This window comes from Eubalaena glacialis, chromosome 4, assembly GCF_028564815.1.
Source record: "Eubalaena glacialis isolate mEubGla1 chromosome 4, mEubGla1.1.hap2.+ XY, whole genome shotgun sequence".
In the NCBI taxonomy this organism is placed as follows: domain Eukaryota; kingdom Metazoa; phylum Chordata; class Mammalia; order Artiodactyla; family Balaenidae; genus Eubalaena; species Eubalaena glacialis.
The window spans coordinates 134,617,915-134,639,704 of record NC_083719.1 but is presented as its reverse complement, the minus strand read 5'-3'; the positions used below and the strand labels follow the sequence as shown (position 1 = coordinate 134,639,704).

At 41.4% G+C, this 21,790-nt stretch overlaps 1 pseudogene; it reads left to right on the top strand.

Moving 5' to 3' along the window:
* Nucleotides 1-489: 489 nt before the first annotated feature.
* On the top strand, nt 490-3,182 carry LOC133090595 (serine/threonine-protein kinase MARK2-like; annotated as a pseudogene).
* Nucleotides 3,183-21,790: the final 18,608 nt, after the last annotated feature.

Genomic DNA, 21,790 nt, shown 5'->3' with positions numbered 1-21,790 from the left:
TATCCAGCACCCAGAATAGTGCCTCCTCAGAGCATAAGGGCCCAGGAAACATTTGATGAATGAACAAACTAATGAATGAGTCCCCGTTTCCCACATATAAAATGAGATGGTGAGATTATGCTATATTAGCAATGGCTACCATACATTGACCATATATTGCATGTTGGGCACATTGGTAAGGGCTGTGGTAGCACTGTAGATGGTTGACTTTATAGTTTTTTCAGCCCTAACAAGATCTCAAATATTCTCAGGCAGGACCTCAAATATCCAAAATGATGTTTCTGATGCCAAAATTCCTCACTTGGCCAGTATTTCTTTGGCTTAGTTCAGAACATTTCAAACTAACTTTTTTGCTGCAGAAACATTTGCTCAAGTGAAATTTCACCTGGAAGCCCTATATGAAAAACAATTGAAAAAAAGTATGTGTATTAGGCCAATAAAAAAGCCTCCAACAAATTTCAGGAAAAGGAATCATAAAGACCATCATCAATGACCACAAGGTAATTGAGCTAATTGGGAGACATTTCTCTTGCAGAATTATTCCAGCTAATAAATGAAGGGATGATAGATTTAGTATTTTGCTACTTGTCATGACTTAATGGATCTCAGCAATGAGCATGGAAGCCTACTAACCTCACAAAAAGAAAGACCATCAGCCTCCTGATAAAAGAACACACCACCACGCATGAAGGAGTCTCACCAAAAAGATCACATCTAAATCCCATCAGTCTTGCAATTTTAGCTATCAATTTACAGGAAGTACAGAGGAACTTGTTAATGTACACCACAGGAATACAATCAGGAAAATCCAAACAGTAGGAAATTAACAACATGAATTAGTCAAAAATAAATAACAAGAGGGGGAAGGAAGGAGATGGAGTAGAAAGTGACAGACTGAAAGAGGTTTAAATTCATATGAACCAATCACAAAATATAAATCATTTTTGGATCTTAATTCAAGCAGATAATCTGAAAAACCAAAATTTTCAAAATGCATAAGACAATTAAATTTTAACACTGACTAGATGATGGTATTGAGGAATCATTATTTTTAGAATGGCATTTAAGTTATATTTCTTATAGAGAGTATTTTTATTTTACAGATACAAACTAAAAAATGAATAAAATGAAAAAAGAAGTTAATAAAGAGACAAATTAAAAATCCCCACATATTTGGACATTTGAAAATACATTGAGCCAAAAATTATTACAACTTTTCAAACTAGAAATAAAAAAGCCATTGAAACATCATACAGGTTTTAATTTTTAATAATGTAAATATTGATAGCTATATCCATATACATGAAAAGCTGTTTGGGATTTTCAATAATTTTTTTAAGTCTAAAATGGTTCATCAGACAAAAAAAAAAAAAAAAAAAAAAATGAGGAAACCACTGTGGAGTATCACTAACCATAATAGGTCCCTTTCTTGCTATGTCCTCATAAGGAGCCATTGTTATGGAATTCTAAGAACCTATACAAGTTCCTGGTTGGCCTAGATTTGTGGTCCTTCTAGCTTGGGAAGCTGGTTTTCAGTGACCTGAGGGACTTTGACCAAAGTTAGCTTGTTTTCTCCTTTACATTGTAGGTTGTCTGTATATTCCATTTGTTATTAATTTTTTTTTTGGTTTTCTTTTTTCTTACTTTTTCATTTTATTTTTTTCTCTTTTTCTCTTTTTGATTTTTCCCACTGTTTTCCTTTTTTTTCTCTTTTTTTTTTTTACTTAATACTTTTCTTTCCCTCATTTTTTTCTTTTTTACTTATTTTTTCTCATTTCTTTTTTACTTAGTGTATTTTTATTTTAGTCTGTCATTGTGGTTGTTTTTTTTTTTTTTTGGCTGCATTGGGCCTTCGTTGCTGCACACAGGCTTTCTCTAGTTGCAGCGAGTGGGGGTTATTCTTCGTTGCAGTGCGCAGGCTTCTCATTGCAGTGGCTTCTCTTGCTGCAGAGCACGGGCTCTAGGCGCACAGGCTTCAGTAGTTGTGGCTCGCAGACTCTAGAGCGCAGGCTCAGTAGTTGTGGCGCACGGGCTTAGCTGCTCCATGGCATGTGGGATCTTCCTGGACCAGGGCTCGAACCCGTGTTCCCTGCATTGGCAGGCAGATTCTTAACTACTGCGCCACCAGGGAAGCCCCTGCCATTGTGTTTTGATTCCATTATAAAGATCAGTTCATCAGGTAGTGTGAAAAATGATTTTCTTTTGAGGTGACCTGGACCAATCTCACCAGCTTTTCCCAGGTTTAAGCTGATCTTGGGACACCTTGCCTTCAACCCCCGCAGCGAATCTAACATGCTGCAGGGCTTTCCACCATCTCTGCTGAGGAGGAGACCCATGCTGGCAACAACCAGCTCCTCAAGACCAACAGCAAGGGTACCTTTGCCAAGGTGAAGTTGGCCTGACACATCCTGACTGGGAAGGAGGTAGCTGTGAAAATCATTGACAAGACTCAACAGGATTCCTCCAGTCTCCAGGACTATCCCACAAAGTAAAATTCATGAAGGCTTTGAATCATCCCAATACAGTGAGGTTATTTGAAGTGATGGAGGCTGAGGACAAGACTCCTTGTCATGGAATATGCTACTGGAAGAGAGTACCTAGTGGCTCTTGGCAGTTTGCAAGAAAAAGTGATCCAAGTCAAATTCTGCCAGATAGAGTCTGCTATAAAGTACCAGCACCAGAAGTTTATTATCCTGGATGCTGACATGACCACCAAGATTGCAGACCTTGGCTTCTGCATCAAATTCACCTTTAGCAATAAGCTGGATACCCTCTGTGGCAGTCCCCTGTTATGCTGCCCTGGAACTCTCCCAGGGCCAAAAGTATGATGGACCCTCCATTGCTGTGTGGAGCTTAGGAGTCATCCTTTATACTGGTCAGTGGATCCCTGCCTTTGATGGGCAGAACTTCAAGGAGATATGAGAGGGAGTACTGGGCAAAATATACCATATTCTCTTAGACTTGTGCATGGAATATGAAAACCTGCTCTAGAAATCTTTCATTTTCAATCCCACCAAGAGAGATACTTTAGAGTAAATCATGGAGGATTCATGAACGAATGTGGGTCATGAAGATGAGAAGCTAAAGCTTTATGTAGAGCCACTCTCTAACTACAGGACCCTGCAGACTGAGCTGATGCATCCATAGGTTACACACAGAAAGGGATGCTAGGACTCACTTAAGTTAATTGCAAAACACTGCAGCCCAGCACAACCTCCAGTGTGTCCCTGCGGCGTCCTCCTCCACCCAAAACTTTAGCAGCGATGCTGGGACTCCAGATGGAACACATTTCCTCCACAGTTTATCCAAAGGAAATTCCCTACACACTGGGCAGTACATTTGGGATCAGCAGATTTTTGCCCAAATGTGATCCCAGCCTCTCCCTCAGGCAATAACCACAGCTAGCACTGGGCCGCTGACGGCTTCTTCAGCAAGTTCTCCCTCAAGTTTATATGAAGGTATGCTTATTTCAGGTGTGCCAGAAGGAACCTGCATAAACCTGCAAGCAAACAGCATATGAAGATACTCAAAGCTAGGGAGGCTAAGCCACACACTGCACTTTACATGGAGTATGAATATCACAAACTCCATGGAGTCCTTTAACATGCCATGAAAATTCAGCAAGGTGCTCGACACAAAAAGCTGCCAGTATGAGCTGAATAAGAAATGGTGCTACTGTGCATGCATGGCACCCCAGGGCCAAGAAGGCTTCCTGCAGTGGGAGGCGGAGGTATGCAAACTCCCACAATGGTCCCTCAACAGGGTCATTTAGACACACAGCCAGCACCTCCATGGCCCTCAAAAGCATTGCCTCTAAAATAACCAAGGAGCTTAAGCTTTAAAAGGCTGCCAGATTTTTAGGGCAGTGAAACTACTCTATATGATACTCTTAACCATAGATTCATATCCTTGTACATTCATCTGTCCAGAAACATAGAATGTACAACACCAGGAGTAAATCCTAATGTAGACTATGGACCTTGGGTAATAATGACATGTCAATCTAAGGTTCATCAGTTATAACAAATGTACCAACCTGGTGGGGGATGTTGACAGTGGGAGAGGCTATGCATGTGTGGGGACAGGGAGTATATTAAATCTCTATGTTCCTCTTAATTTTCCTGTGAACCTAAAACTGTTCTTTAAAAAAATAAAAGTCTTTTTTTAAAAGGCTGCCAGGAACCACCTAGGAGACAGAAGGACGGGCCAGCTGGCTCCATCTGCCAGCCTGCCACCTAGCCCCACCCCAAAGGCAGTCACTGGACTGGTCTGTTTCCCCTGGGGCACTTATCCCCTCCCCTGCCCTTCTGGGTCTTTTCTTCCTTGTTTGTGAGAGAGGGCAGATTGTTCTGTAAAATAAAGATAAAAAACAACACTCTTCCTTCCTCCTTCCTCTTTCCTCTTTCTTCCTTTCCTTGTCCCTCCTCCTCCCCCTCTTATATTTTGGCCTACACAGAAAAAATTTGGTTACATACAGAGGGAATTGAGCAAATAGTTAAATACATCAAGGATAATGAAAACCAGGTTTCTCCATGGAAAAAGAGTTACAAATATGGAAAAGGATAGGATAGGATAGGATAGAATAGAATAGAATAGAATAGAATAGAATAGAATAGAATAGAATAGAATGCTCAGAAACAAACCCACACACTTATATAATATTGATAGATGACAGAGGGGACACATCAGTAGGGAAAGGAGTAACTGTTCATTAAATACAGCTGTAAAAAAAAATTGCAATCCATGTAGAAAAGGAAGAAATTGGATCCCTGCCTCACATTATAACCAAAAATCAATTCTATCGTATCAAGGGCATAAATATGAAAACAAAACTTTTATTTTTATTATTTTTTATTGAAGTATAGTTGATTTACAGTATTATGTTAGTTTTAGGTGTACAGCACAGTGATTCAGGTTTGTGGGGTTTTTTTGCAGATTATATTCCATTATAGGCTATTACAAGATAATGAATATAACACCCTGTGCTATACAGTAAATCCTTGTTGCTTATCTATTTTACGTATAGTTGTTTGTATCTATTAATCCCAGATACAATCTGTTAATTCCAGAGGAGGAGGAGGGACAAATTAGGAGTATGGAATTAACAAAACTTTTATTTTTAAATAGAAAACATTAAGTGGATTTTTTTAAACCTTGAGGTAGGGAATGATTTCTAATCAGGACATAAAAAGCATTGACTATGAAAAAAAAAGATTTATCAATTTGACTGTTCAAAATTAAGAACTTATTAGTTATCAAAAGACACCTTAAAGTATGTGAAATAAGTTACAAACTTGGAGCAAATAGTCCCAGTACATGCAACTAACAAAGAATCAGCATCAAGAAAACCTCCTTTACAGCAATTAGAAAAGTACAAACAATTCATTGTAGGGGTCAGCACACTTTTTCTTAAAGGATCAGATTGTAAATACTTTAGTCTTTGAGGACTATCTGGCCTCTGTCACAACTACTCAGCCATTATTTTTCAAAAGCAGCCATAGAAAATACATAATTACTTTTTTTTTTTTTTTTGGTGCGGTGAAAAAATTTAAGATTTACTCTCTCAGCAACTTTCAGGTTTATAATACAATATTGTTAACAGTCACCATTCTGTATATTAGATGAGGTGATAGAGATGATGTGAACTTACCCTATTGTAATAACTTTGCAATATATACATGTATCAAATTATCACATTGTACACCTTAAACTTACACAATGTTGTATATCAATTATATCGCAATGAAGCTGGAAAAAAATGCATTGCAAATTAACAGTGCTCCAATAAAACTTTAATTACAAAATGGGGGGCCAGCCCCATGGCCTTAGTTTGCCAATCTTTCTCATAAGGATTGGGGTTGAAATTTGAGTTTGTATCATCTTTGCTACATGATAAAATACTCCAAAACTTGGTGGCTTAAAACAGTAAATATTATTTCTCATGATCCTGTGGATCAACTGGGCAGTTGTTCTGGTCTAGGCCAGCTTGGCAAATCTCTGTTATCAACTGGCGGCTTGGCTGGGACTGGAGGTTTTAGGCTGTATTATAGACTGAAGGTTTGTGCTCCCTCAAAATTCATATGTTGAAACCTAATCCCCAATGTGATGGTATTTGGGAGTGAGGTCTTTGAGAGGTGACTAGGTCTTGAGGGTAGACCCTCATGAATGGGATTAATGCCCTTCAAAAAGAAACCTCTTGAATGTGCACCTCAAAGCTCATCTGCTTAGCAAAGCCACAAAACAAAAACCTCTCACTTTTTACCTATGTTTCCACCTAAAAACAAAAACAAAAAACCTACACCACACAGAACTCAGATTTGCTGAAAAATACTTTTCTAATCTCAGAAAAATCTCTGTGTAGCAGATGGCCCATATGCCTCTGTCATGTGGTCCATTTAGGAGCAGGGCTCAGGAGGGAGACTTCCTATTGGCTGCAGGTGGGAAACTGCGTGGACTCATGAAAAGTGAAAGCAGGACTTGGCTGCAGAGCCGGAGGTGGATATAGCTCTTCTCCCGACAGCCTGGGAATGGAAAGGTCACGTCGACTCATGGGAGCTTCAGGGTCAAGCCAACCAAGATTTAGGGACAACCCAAGAGGTTTCCAATCCCCTGGCATAATTTAGACACGTTTGGGGAAGAGCGCAAGTTCCCTACCTGAGATGACTTTTAAGACTTTCCAATGCAGACGGTATAAGCATTTCTTCAGGGTCCCCTGGAGGCAGCTCATTCATGAGGCATCACCTCTGGGGAGGGGCAGGGGGCTCCAGACAGTAAGCATATGGCACTTAAGACAAACAGCAGATGGCACCAACTTTTAAAGATGACTCTTTACTACTTAATCAATGGCTTCACCTCTAAATTATATTTTTACAGATATGCACCTAGGCAACTTAACGTGGCTCTTCTAAGCAGGTGAGGACTTCCTCCTCAATGCTCTATAAAAATTATTTGTGTTCTATATAGTGAGTTTTTCCAGTAAATGTGGCTTAATATTTTAATTCTTAGAATGTGTCTTCTCGGAGCTTCCCTGGTGGCGAAATGGTTAAGAATCCGCCTGCCAACGCAGGGGACAGGGGTTCGAGCTCTGGTCCAGGAAGATCCCATATGCCATGGAGCAACTAAGCCCATGCGCCACAACTACTGAGCCTGCGCTCTAGAGACCGTGAGCCACAACTACTGAGTCCACGTGCTGCAAGTACTGAAGCCCGTGTGCCTGTGCTCCACAACAAGAGAAGCCACCACAACGAGAAGCCCGCACACCGCAAGGAAGAGTAGCCCCCGCTCGCCTCAACCAGAGAAAGCACGTGCGCAGCAACAAAGACCCAACGCAGCCAAAATAAACATAAATTTATAAAAATAAAATAAAAGAATGTGTCTTCTCTATGTGATGCAACTAAATTCTGTTTTGTTTGTGGAATGACTAGCACAGGCCAACTCCCTCTCTTCACTTAACAAAAGACCAATGAGCTGCTAATCAAGCTGTTATCTCCATGGTACTACTTGCTAAATGCACTGATTTAATAATTATGTGGAATCCTTTTTCTTTTGAATCTGTATATAATATGTAAGACTGAATCTACTTAATAAACACTGAATAACAAAAAAAAAGAAAGAAAGAAAGAAAAAGAAACCTCTTTAGGGAAAAAACTTTCCTGAGTATCTCCTCTTCTCTCACACCTAATCTTCATTTGCCTTCACATCTAACACCAGATGTGTGGGGCTTTTCCCCACACCAAGCAATTCTGTGACACCAGCCTGGTGCCCTACAATTTACTTCAATTCTGATACCATCTACCTGGAGTAAGCATCAGATCCTCTGTGTTGAAGGGCTCAGTCCCACAAAACTGCCCCCTGCCCACCCCCAACTTCATTTGGATGCTAAGCTCAAATTCAGGTTGTTACCTGTACTTCTGACAGAATGGCTGTAAATCGGAAGTTCCCACAAACCCCTCCTCAGGTTTGATTAATTTGCTAGAGTGGCTCACAGAACTCAGGAAAACAGTTTTCTTACTATTGATACATTACTGGTTTACTACAAAGAATATTAAGGATGCGAATGAAGAGCCAGATGAAGAGATACATAGGGTGAAGGCCAGAAGCGTCCCAAGCACAGGAGTTTGTCTCCATAGAGTGTGGGGTATGCTGCCCTCTGGGCATGTGGGTACATTCGTGTTCACCAACCTGGAAAATCTCCGAGCCTCATCCTTTTAGATTTTTATGGAGGCTTTGTTACATAGGCATGATTGATTAAATCATTGATGATTGGTGATCGAACTCAATCTCCAGCCTCTTTCCCTTCCCCAGAGGTAGAGGGGTAGGAGGGGAGGCAGAAACTTCCAATCCTCTAATGCTTTAATGGTTCCCTTGGCAACTGGCCCCCAACCTTAAGGGCTATCCAAAAGTGACCTCAATAACATAAATTCAGGTGTGGTTGAAAAGCGTGCTCACATTACTTAGGAAATTTCAAGGGTCTTAGGAGCTCTGTGCCAGGAACAGGATGAAAATCGACTGTATATTTGTTACAGATCACAAGACCACAAGAGAGCTCCCTTGTTCCTTCTACCATGTGAGGACATAGCCGGAAGACGGCCATCTATGAACCAGGCCCTCACCAGATGCTGAATCTGTTGGCACCCTGATCTCAGACTTCTCAGCCTTTAGGAACGTGAGAAATAAATGTCTGTTTGTTTATAAGCCACTCAGTCTCTGGTATTTCACTATAGCAGCCCAAACAGACTAAGACAGGGTGGTTCACTTACATGCCTGGTGGTTGGCAGAACAGTCAGGATAGGGGCCTCCTCTGGGCCCCTTGTCTTTTCTACCATGTGTTTTCATCTTCCAGGAGGCTGACCTGGATTTTGTCAGTGGTGGCAAAAAGACTCCTAGCAGCAAGAAAGGGCAAGCCCAAAGCATAAGCAGTTTTCAGGCCTCTGTTTGCATCACATTTCTTAATGTTCCTTTGACCAAAATAGGTCATATGGACAAGCCCAGATTCAAGGGGTAGAGAAACAGACTCTATCATCTCTTGATGGAAGGATGAGCAAAGTCACATGGCAAAGGGGAATGCAATCTGGAATGGGAGGAATTTGCAGCGATTTTACAATCTACCTAACTGTAAACATTTAAACAACATGATGTAAATGCATATTCTAGGTAGTCAGTGACTGCAAATACATAAATTACTAACTTCTCATGTTAGACTTCTCTGGTTTTTTATTCCTAAAGGAAAGCTTTTCCACCAATAACAAGTTTATAGAACAATCCATGATTTTGCTTTTCACAAGCTCTCTTATGCCAATCTCTTATCCAAATGGGTCAACTGAGACATTTCTATAAACTATTTATATCAATGATTACCAAGAGAACAAGCATTCCCTCCCCTTGAACCTCGTTTAGAGAGACTTACCAGACTTGAGGTGAAAACACTCAAATAAACCACACAATTCTATAGCTAGAAAATGAAAAATATGTATAACTAATTTTTATAATACAAACTACAGAATGTATCACATTTATAAAACGGAGGCATGGTTTTTAAATTTGAGAAACACCAACCTGATACTAAAGAGATTCCAATTTCCAAGTATACCCTGAGCTCTGTAGAGGCCATTTCTCTTCAAAAGAGACCCTGTGGTTACAGGGTCCAGAGAGAGAGCATCCCTGGAACAGCCACAGGAATATTCTTCTCCTGGCTGAATCCACCCCCTGGCTGGTTGGCAGTTGGCAACCTGACAAGTGTTTTACATTCAAAAGGTCAAGCTCTGAGTGAATCTGCCCAGAGCCTCTGGTGAAGAGGGCCTTGCCAATCACGCCTGGATGCCCAGGCCTGGCATCTGTCCCTTGCCCCTGCCATTCTGACAGCTGTGGAAGAAGGGACCCAGGCTCCCAGCTTGGGCTGTCACTAAGTGATGGCAGCCCATTTGCTGAAGGTCGAACTCTAATTCTTACTCCAGGGAGCCTTCCTTCTCTCTTTCTCTCTTTCAGCCTGTCCATCTTAATAATTGTTTGCGTTTTTCTGCTGCTTTATAGTCTTCAAAACATTTTCCCTTTCACACTCTCATTTGATCCTCCCCATAGGAAGAGGGTGTCAGAGCAATCGAATTTCCCTTTTGTAAGAACAAACAGAGAGACTAGGCAATTGAGTGTTGGAAGAACGTACAACGTAGCAGTTAAGAACAAAGGCTCCGGAGTTAGATTCCTGCCAGTCTCCTTCCATGTAACCTCGGGCAAACTGCATAATCTCTCTCTCTCTCTCTCCCCCTCGGTTTCCCTGTCTATAAAGTAGAGATATTAATCTTTCCTATTTCATGAGGTTTTTGCAAGAACGAAGTATAAGAAGAAATGTCTGGCATAAAACAACATCGCAATAAGCCATAAGGATATGTTTATTATTTGTACCGCTTCTGTTGTTATCACATAGCTAGACTACAGCTTCCATAAGGATATGTTTATTATTTGTACCGCTTCTGTTGTTATCACATAGCTAGACTACAGCTTCCATAAGGATATGTTTATTATTTGTACCGCTTCTGTTGTTATCACATAGCTAGACTACAGCAAAGCAAGGACTAGAATGCACATCCGTGGGCCTGAAAGCCGCACTGTCTACATCCTCCTTTCAATAAAGTGAGTGGCGTTCTGGCTGTTCTGCTCTCCCACATGAGAAGCAAATTATCCCATGAAGGAGTAGGCTAGAGGACCTATCTTCTTAAAAGAAAACCTTTTCATCCAGCTTGCTAAAACTTCAGAAAGGAGCCTGAGGGCCCTGAACTCTTATAGTTACCTCCAAAAAACAGGTATTACAAAAAACTGGGTTAGTCTCAGAATACTGTTAGCCCTTCCCTCCACAACCTATTATTCTAATCCAGGAAAGTCAGTATGTCCAGGAATATCAGCTCTACTGACAATCAAAGTTCTTGCTTTTAGAGCCAGGAGTTTCAAATCCTTCCCCAACCAACCTTTCATCAAATTTGCCCCAAAATCACCAAATTTTAATTGTTCGAGTTCTTTTTCCTCCTTCATCCCTGGGTAATTATCAATGAATGTGTTAGTGAAAGGTTATAAAATCATAAACAGTACGAAGAAGGTGACCTAGTAACCCGGCTACTAACCCCTGAATAATTCACAGTTGACTTTGCCCACCATAAAGAAGATTAGAAATGTGTAGTTACAGGATGCAGAAACAAACAAATGTAAGCTTAGAAGTAGAAAAGAATTGAATTTTGAATTTAATAGTGACAACATAGAAAAAAATCAAATGGGAGAGAAAATGAAAAGAATAGAGTCAGAATTCCCAGGAAATACATTAAACCATAGCTTTGAAAGACAAAGAAAATAGAAAGAGAGAGAAAAATAACACAGAAATCTACCTTCATTGCACTGTGTCTGACCAAAGAACATTATAATGAATCTCCCACTACCATTAAATTAAACACAAATTGCTTTTGTTTCTAATTAACGTCAGCCTAAGCCAACGTGATGTGTGAAAGTCTTCTTTTTTAATGCCTCTGCCATGCCACAGAAATATATTACATCAGAATGAAAGATTACGGATGCTTTCCAATAGCTTCCTCTAAAATATAGGCCAAACCTTATAGAAGGTATATGTGAGAGTCATTTGAATTCCAAATGCATTTAAAAGGACCAGCTCTATTACAGTGCATAGCAAATGAATCCATAATGAGGACATATTCCAGACCAATTGTTTCCAAATTATGCTTTAGATTATCTTCATTTCTCTTTTGAAAATATGCCTTGTTAATTTTAGCATGGCATAAGAAACCCTTGACTTTTCTGGCATCAAATGACATCTCCAGTTTCTGTGCTCTCCCTTATTCCTTTACATACCAGCTTGGCCACATTGGACTTAAACCCTTGTCATTCCCAGTAAACTCCTATCATCCTTCAAAGCCCAGCTCAAATTTCACCTGCTGTGAAACTTTTGCCAGTACTCCCAGGTGGAGTTAGAAATCCTTACTGGGTGTTCCCACCACCTTATATCCATGCAACTTTTGTTCTACAGGTGGCCTTCAGCAAGAACCTTCTCTTTCAGTGTCTGAACTCACCAGGTTATAGGTATAGGCACAGTGCCTGCATAGATGGATTTTGTTAACAATGAAGTAACAGAAATCTACAGGAGCTAGCTTAAATTTAAAAGGGTGGGGAGACGGGGTGCATATTAAAAGCATACATGGGAAGCTCATGGAATCCAAGCCAAGACTCAGGAAGAGACAGATATAAGAAATGGAAAGCCATCTGGAATCCAAAGGTCACTCTCTCCCACATTTCATCACCCATTCGCCCCTACATCTGCTTTGCTCTTTAATCACTAAGACTGACTTTTCTGTTATCAGCCTACACAACAAAAGGGCAGGGTGGTGGTGAAGGGACTCAGTTCCACCACAGTTTTTGTACCTATAGGGCAAGAGTCCAGCCATGTAAAAAGAATCCCTTGTTGTCTCTGCTTTGGTCCCAATTCCAAATTCCAGGGGAGGAATCAGATTGCCTGACTTGAATCAGGCGTCCACAGTGACCCATCTTGCTAAGTTTAGATGGTCAGGGCTATGTGGTTCAAATTCAACTAGTGGGGACACTGCAAAGGAAGCAAAAGAGAAGGGAGAATCATTGTGAGCTAAGAGACAGCCCAAAAGGTGACACCTATACAGACATTCTGTTGACTAGAACGGAGGAAGGGAAAGAAGGAAGAAGGGAGGGAAGGAGGGGGGATAAATCCAAATACATTTGGAGGGCTTCCACATGGTGATAAGAGTCAAACTAGAAGATCAGGAACTTAGTGTCTTACTGGGGATGCTCATGAAATCCAGTGGTAGTGACATCATCATTGTACATACGCATGTGTTGAGTATCTACAGGTAAGTAGCCACTGATATAGACACCTTCAAAGAACGTGTATGTCAATCAATAGCAGGGATCTGAAGCTCACGAAAAATAAAAAATAAGCAGAGTTCACTGAAGAACCCCAAACCAAAAAACCATGTATCTGTCAGTGGCATCTGCTCCAAATAACCTAAAAGTCTGTGGTCTGCATGTTTAGTAAGCATTAAAACCTCTGGGAGGCAGAAGAGAAACCCACATCTATTCACACTGAAGTGTAAATGTGCGCTTACAGCAGACAATGAACTGCCCTTTGGATATCACACAGTCAATAATATTAAAGCCTTGGTATAGGGTCAAGGTTTCCCGAAGTGTGGTTCACATTGGAATCTTAGCCAAGAAATCTGCATACTTAACAAGCTCGTGAGAAACTTCTCATGCACAGCACCACTATGAACTACTGGGGTAAGCCTCTAAAGTGACCCCCGGAAATCTCCAAGCTACACCGTTTTTGTAGGCCCCTCCCACACTGTACCAGGTTTGGTCTGTATGACCAATAGCATATAGCAGAAGTGACAGTATGTCACTTCCAATATTAGGTTATAAAAGGATCGCAGTTCATGCCTTGAGATTCTCTCTCCTGAACCCGCCCCCTCTCTTTCTCACTTTGCTTCTCCCCGTCCTTCTCCCTTTCCCTACCCTGCTGTCTATCTTTTCTTAGATCACTCATACTGGGGGAAACCATATGATGAGCAGCCTTATGGAGAGAACTCTGTGGCAAGAAACTGAAGCCTCCTGCCAAGAGCTACATGAGCGAGCTTAGAAGTGGATACTCCAGCGCCTTCAGAAACTGCAGCTCGACTGCAACATCATAAGAGACTCTGAAATCAGAACCACTCAGCTCAGCCATTCCTAGATCCCTGACCCTCAGAAATCGTGGGATAATAAATATTCATTGTTTTATTATTTTATTTTTATTTTTGGCCGCACCGCGAAGCTTGCGGGATCTTAGTTCTCCAACCAGGGGTTGAACCCGGCCACGGCAGTGAAAGCGCCGAGAACTAACCACTGGACCACCAGGGAATTCCCAAATGTTCATTGTTTTAACCTCCTATGTTTTGAGATAATTGGTTACACAGCAATAAATTACAGATAGCTAGTCTACAAAGACTGCCCCTTCCTGTCCCTGGTAACTGCTTCTCATAACGAGAGATGGAATTTATTTCTCCTCCATTTAAATCTGGTCTGGCCCTGTGATTGGCTTGAGTAATAGAAGGCTGCAGAACTGACATTCTGCAACTTCTGAGCCCATTTCTTAAGAGAACTAGCAGCTTCTACTTCTTACTGCTTGGAACCCAGACACATGCTATGAGCAGCCAAAGCCACATGGAAAGGATATATGGAGGAGAAGTGAGGTACTCTGTTTGGCATCCCCAGCTCAGCTCCCAGCCAACACTGACTGTGTGTCAGGTGAGTGAGCCATCTTGGATGTCCCACCCAATTGAGCCCTCCAGATGACTGCAGCCTCTCCCAACACCATGTGAAGCAAAACTGCCCAGTCAACCCAAAGAATTGGGAAAAGTAATAAATGGTTGCTGTTATTTTAAGTCACTAATTTTAGGGGTAGTTTCTATGTAGCAGTAGAAACCAAAATACACTGTCTTAGGCTAATGAATTTATTCATTAATGATTGGATTCTGAGCATCAGTCTATAAGTGAAGTATAGATATCTGTCCAAAGAACCTTTCTGGGCAAAGAACTTATGCATGTAAGATAGTCCTACACCTTGCATCTCCTTTGGATCCACCATGATGCTGGGTATCTACTAGAGGCTCACATAGGCTTTTTGACATTGGCTCCCCCAGTTTCTTTCCTGTTTCTAATAACATCATGAAGAACTAACATTTCCTGAGCTCTAATAGGTGACAGGCACCACCCTAAATAGTTTACTTCTCTTAACTTACTAAAGCATTGGGTTGGCCAAAAAGTTTGTTCAGGTTTTTCCATAACATCTTACAGAAAAACCTGAACGAACTTTTTGGCGAACCCAATATTACAACAACACTAAGAGATAGGTCCTGGTATCTCCATTCTCCATATGGGGAAAGTGGGCCTGGAAAGGTAAAGGACTTGCCCAAGCTCACCCACAGCTAATAATTGATGGAGCCTGGAGAGTCCAACTTGGCATCCATACTCTTAACCACTACTCTACACTATCCTCAGTCCTATGAGGTAGATGCTGCTATTACCATTTTCAAGACAGGGAGCCTGAGGCTTAGGGAGTCCCTGGCACAAAGTCCACACAGTTAATAAAGAGAAGAGCTACAAGGAAAACTTCCTCTAATACCAACGTTCTTAAACAAAATCCTATTCTTCACCCCCACATTTGAAGAATGTGCAGATTGTAGCAGGGTCTGGTCCAGTCATGTATTCTCAGCTCTTCTAGGCTCTACCTTATCAGGTATTTTAAGAACAAGGGTCAGTGAATCATGCACCCATGATGTAAACTCAGCAGCTCCTTAATCTTCCCTGCCTCCCTTTTGGAGATCATCATAACTTAGAAATATTCCCTTGAGTTCTTTAAATACTCTGCAAACAGCTGGCCCATTTTCAGGAACTCAGAAGACACACACCATATTTAGAGTTCAGAGAGGGGAAAAAAAAAAAACTCACAGATCTGCAAAAGAGAAGTATTTCTTCTGTAACTCCTCTCATCCTGAAAACCCTTTTGCTCTCTCCTTGTTTTAACTGTGAACCTCACCCCCATCCAGGAAATGTACTTTTCACCTCCATGGCCTACAAACAGTGAAGAAAAAAAAGAAAGCAAAATTTCCCACACACTATTTCATTTGATTCTCATGAGTTTCTTTTAACAGCAAAAGGTATTTCACATATGCAGCATGATAATTTATTGAGAATTTACTGTAGAATGATAATCTACTGAGATATTTCTCTGTGTCTATTTCTTCTTATCTATCAGGAAGGAATGAATGGTATTTACTCCTTCCCAGAAGGCCTTTCTTCCAGGGCCAAAAAGGAAAGCTGTCTAAAAGGGATGGGGGTGGGAGGACCCTAATTACAACCCAAATCATATTTGTCAGTTCTGAAGGCTCTACCCAGGGTCAGGCCTTCAGGAGAGACAGACTTTTTCTAGTAGGGCCGTAAATACTCAGCCAGTTGGCCAGAGGGGATTTGGGCAAAACATTCTAGGGGCAACTAGTTTGCAACTAACTAGGTTGTTCCAGAGTGAAGAGGAGTAGTCACTTGATGTTTTGGTGCATTTGAGGGTAATCTGAGGTGAGATTCCTCAGGCCTGTGGCTGGGGGATGAGGAAGAACTGGCCCTCCTCACACTCACCATCTCTGAGGCACTGGTCTGAGTCCCCAGTGCTGTGACCTTGGGAACCTCAGCCACAGTCCCATAGTAGGGCTTGGCACCATGGTGACCACTTTGAATTGAGGGCCAGAAACCTTCGCCTTTTTCCTGGACTGCATAAGCCATGAATCTCTGACCAGGCTAGGAGAGGGAGCCGCTGCTACTCCCATACCCACATATACACACAAATGACTGGTACTGTCTGCACAGTCAACCTTGACAAGTGGGGGCCTGAGCGAGGCTTAATATTTTTAGGATATGTAAAAACACGGCATTGCTTGCGCCCCACTTCATGAAACAAATTTACTTCCCACAACACATTTCCTATCAGCACACAGGGAAAATAAATTTACTTTAATCTCAATTTCTTTAACATTAACCTTTTCCTCTCTTTCCTCCCTTTGGTTCTCTGATATCGTTCCTGTTGCATAGGCGATACTTGAGGCAAGTCACTTCTTGTTTCTTTTACACATTTGCTTGTTTCATCCCCTCTGGTCCTCCAGAAAATCATTTCCATTATATAGCATTTTTCCTTTATCAGACCGTTTACAGAATGTCAACTAGCTTCTGAGCACTAATTGGCAAACTAAGACCCACAGGCCAAATCCTGCCCACAGCCTGTGTTTGTAAATAAAGTTGCATTGGGATACAGCCACTCGCATTCAATCATGTATTATCTGTGGCTGTTTTTGCACCTTATCAGCACATTTGAGTCTTTGCAATAGGCACTCTCAAAGCCTAGAATGTTTACTACCTGGTCTCATTCAGAAAAAGTTTGCCAACCCTTGGTCTAGCAGAAGAAAAATATATGTTGTACTGCATATTATTAACCAGTACTCTATCCATCTTTGGGTGATGCTTTAAATAGAGGTCAATGCAAAGTGTTCTGGGGAGCACCATTAGATTTTAAATGGTCCCATATACATGGTTTATAGCTGCCATCTATATGAAGTTGAGGCTTCATATTGCAAATAATAAACTATTCAAGCTATATTTAGTCAAAAAGAATTTTTTGGGACTTCCCTGGTGGCGCAGTGGTTAAGAATCCACCTGCCAATGCAGTGGACACAGGTTCGATCCCTGGTCCGGGAAGATCCCACACTCCACGGAGCAACTAAGCCCGTGTGCCACAACTACTGAGCCTGCGCTCTAGAGCCCGCGAGCCACAACTACTGAGCCCTTGCACCACAACTACTGAAGCCCGCGCGCCTGGAGCCTGTGCTCTGCAACGAGAGAAGCCACCGCAATGAGAAGCCCGTGCACCACAATGAAGAGCAGCTTCCCGCTCGCGACAACTAGAGAAAGCCCACACACAGCAACGATGACCCAACGCAGCCAAACGTAAATAAATAAAATAAATAAATTTTTAAAAATAGGCAAACTGAATTATACCATTTTAAAAAAAAAAGAATTTTTTATAAAATAATATGATGTTGGTTTCTTCTCTACCAGTCAGAATTCAATTAGGTAACAGAACCACTATCAGTATTATGGAATATAAAATTTATTAAGTTTATTATAGAAATGATATTTTGCACAATTGTGGGAGATGCGGGGGAAGAAAAGTTCTGGAAAGGGCAACTGGAGGACCAGGGGAAAGTCACTAACCAGCCTTCCTTGAAGCCTGGCCTGAGGGGACAAGCTGGAAAAGAGTAAGGAAGCAATGAGGGTACAGAAAAGCTTGTGTCTACTAATGTCTACATTGAAATTGACTGCTACACCTCCTCTCCCTCTCCCTTTATAAAAGTCCCACTTGCACCCATTCAAATTCTACCCTTTGGAGGAGTTACAACCCTTTACCTTACATTGGAGTGAGAAGCGTCCATATTCAAACTCCTCATCTTTATCCCTTTATGTAAGAAGTGATGATGATATTCAAGTTTTACTTCTCTGCAGGAGTTTCTGTCTCACTCAGAGTAAGTGTTAAGTCTGGACTTTATTGATGTTGCAAAACTTCCAGAAAAGTGACTGGGTGAGTGATGGTTTTGAAACATGTTTGCAAGTTCGTTGACACTTCTCCCAGGAGATGTGGAATCTAACTCAACCTCTCCTTGATTATAGATAGGCTGGCCTTGGTGACTTCTTCAAAGGGATAGAATGCAGTAGACATGACACCATGAGACTCATGTAGCCAGGTCATAAAAAGCAACACACTGTCTACTTGGCTTTTCTTCTGTCCTTAGAACATGCACTTCTGGAGCTCTGAGCCGTCATATACAAAGTCCAGTTACCCTGAAGGCACCATGCTGAAGAGGTTATATAAAGAGACCACAAAGAGCTAGAGAAAGGTATCTGATGAGCACTGGTTGACCAGCCCTCAGCTGTTTAAGACTCCTAGCCTAGGCTAGGAGCAGCTTTCAGATGAATCCCCTCTCCAGCCTCCAAGCTGCCCCAGCCCACACCAAGTAGAGCAGAAATGAGCTTTTTCCAACGAGCCCTGTTCAGACTGCAGATCTGTGAGCAAGTTAGATGTTGTTGAGGGGTAAAGTCATAAGTTTGGGGGTTGTTTATTGTGTAGCCATAGTAACTGAAATAGGATACAAAGCAATTTTCCAAATAAGCTATGGAGTTCTAACTCAGAACAGTTAGGTAGAGCTGCCAAAGATAAAAATGCACATATACCAGTACAGCACTATGGAAGTTTATTCATCCATGTCATTCATCTATCCATCCAAGGAATATTTATGAAGCGTCTACTTTGTGTGCTGGGGATTCAGTAGTAAAGACAGAAATGATCTCTGCCCTGATGGAGCATTCAGGCTACTGTGGGTTAAGAGAGACAATGAAGGAGTAATTCATGAGTGTTACAAAAGGGGAAGCCCAGGATGCTTTGTCAGATAATAAGTCAAATGTCTTTTCTGGGAATTTCTTAAAGATACATTCCCCTTAATTAGTAACAGTCTTTTAGATTCTGGCTCTGTTCCAGACATACAGAGCAAAAGAAAAGATATAAATTTACAGGTTCAGCAAACTCAGGCTTCTCTGGGTTACAGGAGTTTTTGGTGGCTGCTTTCAACTGTGGCAGTCAGCTGTCCTTTCTCTGGATCAAACATACATAGACAAGATGCTAATTGTATGCTTTGTGCTGCACCTACTTTGAAATTATTTGTAATGAAACTATACTGTCATCTTGTCTAAGAAACATTGCTGTTCAGAGTGGCCATAGTTTGGTTGCAAATCGAAATTACAAGATCTATATTAGAAGCTAAAAGCTTTCTCATCAGGCTGCTGATAATGAAGCTTGCTAACTATCCTGGTGCATAAAGTAGAATTATGAAAACTGATTCAGTCTAATTATCAAAGTGTTGGAGTTTTTCCGCTATTCTCAAAATGTAGCCATTGAAGCGGCTTGAAAACTCGTTGTCCAGAATTTAAATTGCCTATTGCCAAGGCTCAGTGACTGCTCCAGGAGTGAACGAAAGTGCTTAAAATCTCCGGACTGTTTGATTACAGGTACCCGTCCATCGTTTGCTCGGTCATGTACAACTGTGCAATTAAAACAAGTGGTGGCACATAAAAGGCTGCCTGAGGTAGATCTGGCCTGTGGGCAGAGTGCCAGCCTATTAGAAGAAACTGCCAGGCAGAGTGGGGGAAACAGTGAATAAAAAAGACACCGGCCCCCATGCAACATGCATACCTTCTTGGAGCTCACAGTCTATTAGGGGAGAAAGACAAGTAAATGGGCATCAGTAACACAATGCCTAAGAGCTGTGTTTCAGAATAGTGTGGGATCAGGGAAAGCTAACCCAGGGATGCAGCCTCTAAGCTGAAGGTTGTGTAGGAGTCAGCAAGGCCAAGGTGGAGGGAACACGGGGAAGAAGAAAACATGGTTCAGGCTGAGTCAGGTACCGCTAAGACGCTAGAGAGACAGAATGTTAGAGGAACTAAAAACATTCAGAGTGGTTGAAATATTAGGAGGTAAAATGATGAGAGATAAGGCTGGACAGGTAGGGAAAAGGGTCAGTCAGGTCATGGAGGGCTTTATAAGCCATTTTAAAGAGGTTCAACTTTCTATTCCCTAGATTTTATTTTTAACACAAAAGAGACATGTTCAACTAGCCTCAGAAATGTTTTTAAGAGATTCACTTTTATGAAGATCTACAATAATGAGAGAATCAGTTCTTCCCTGGTCTTACATCAAGAAGACAGAGAACATGGAGTTCCCATTCTCACGCTCAAGTGTTTTTCTTCCGAAGACCAGTAGCTATTTACTCCTTTACCCACTTAGCCCTGACCTCTCTGCCAGGCAGATTGGAGAGGGAGGGCACAGAGTGAAAAATATCATTGTTCATTCTCAAGAGAGAATTATCCAGCAAAAAGGATAAGGATTACTGTTTCTAACAAGCACCAGAGGAGGTAAACATTGAGAGTTCAGAATTGTCAAAGATTTTCTTTTTAATGTAAGAAACATTCCTGGGTAGAACATTTATGCCTTTTCTCCAAGTCTCAGAAAAATCACATATCTTATAGTTTAGTAATGAGCACATGTGACTACACTAATAGCATTTGGTAGTGACCATTTTTACTATAGACGAAGTGGTTACACATATGAAAATTTACTAAGTAATAGAATGACCATCATGTCTAAAAGTTGCCCTGTTTCAGAAAGGACCCAAGCCAAGTATAGGATGTCTCCTAGATTGAGTGCTAGGCATTAAGTATATCCAGCATGGTGCCAGGGGGTGAGAATTAATGAATGAATTATGATGGTTTAAATAATGATGAATTAATGAATGAAATATGATGGATTAATTATGATGAGTTAAATACAAGTTACAGTCTGTTTAAGTCCCGGCACAGGCCTGATGACATGAGGCAGGCAGGGCTTCTAGAGCAAACACAATTCTGTGTTCTGAAAAAACTTCACACTTTCCTGAACCAACCAGGCAAAACTCACAGTAAAGAAACCCCTTAACTTAAAACTGACTAAGCAAAAAGACAAGTGTGTTAGTTTTCTATTGCTGCTATAACAAATTACCACAAACTTAATGGCTTAAAACTACCCAAATTTAGTATCTTACAGTTCTAGAGATCAGAAATCCAAAATGAGTCTTACAGGCTAAAGTCAAGGTGTCAAGAAGGCTGTGTTCCTTCTGGAGACCCTAGGGGAGCATCCAATCGTTGCCTTTTCCAGCTTCTAGAGGCTGCCCACATTCCCTGGCTCATGTCCCCTTCCCATCACTCTGTTCTGTTGTATCATCTCTTTTTCTGACTCTCCTGCCTCCCTCTTTCCCTTATAAGAATGCTTGTAATGACACTGGGCCCACCCAAATAATGCAAGGTAATCCCCCCACGTCAAGATCCTTAACTTTGTCACGCCGCAAAGCCCCATTCTGCCATGCAGGGTAACACAGTCACAGGTTCCCGGCATTAGCACATGGACATCTTTGGGGGGCCGTTATTCTGCCTCCCACAATAAGAAGAAAACAGACTGTAAGATCTGAGGGCCAGATTTCATCTGATTTATTCAACATCATCCCCAGCATAGTACTGGCTCATCATCAGTACTCAGTCACTACCTGTTGAATAACTGAGTAAATGAATAAGAAAATATACATGATGTGCTATTTCTGCAATAACT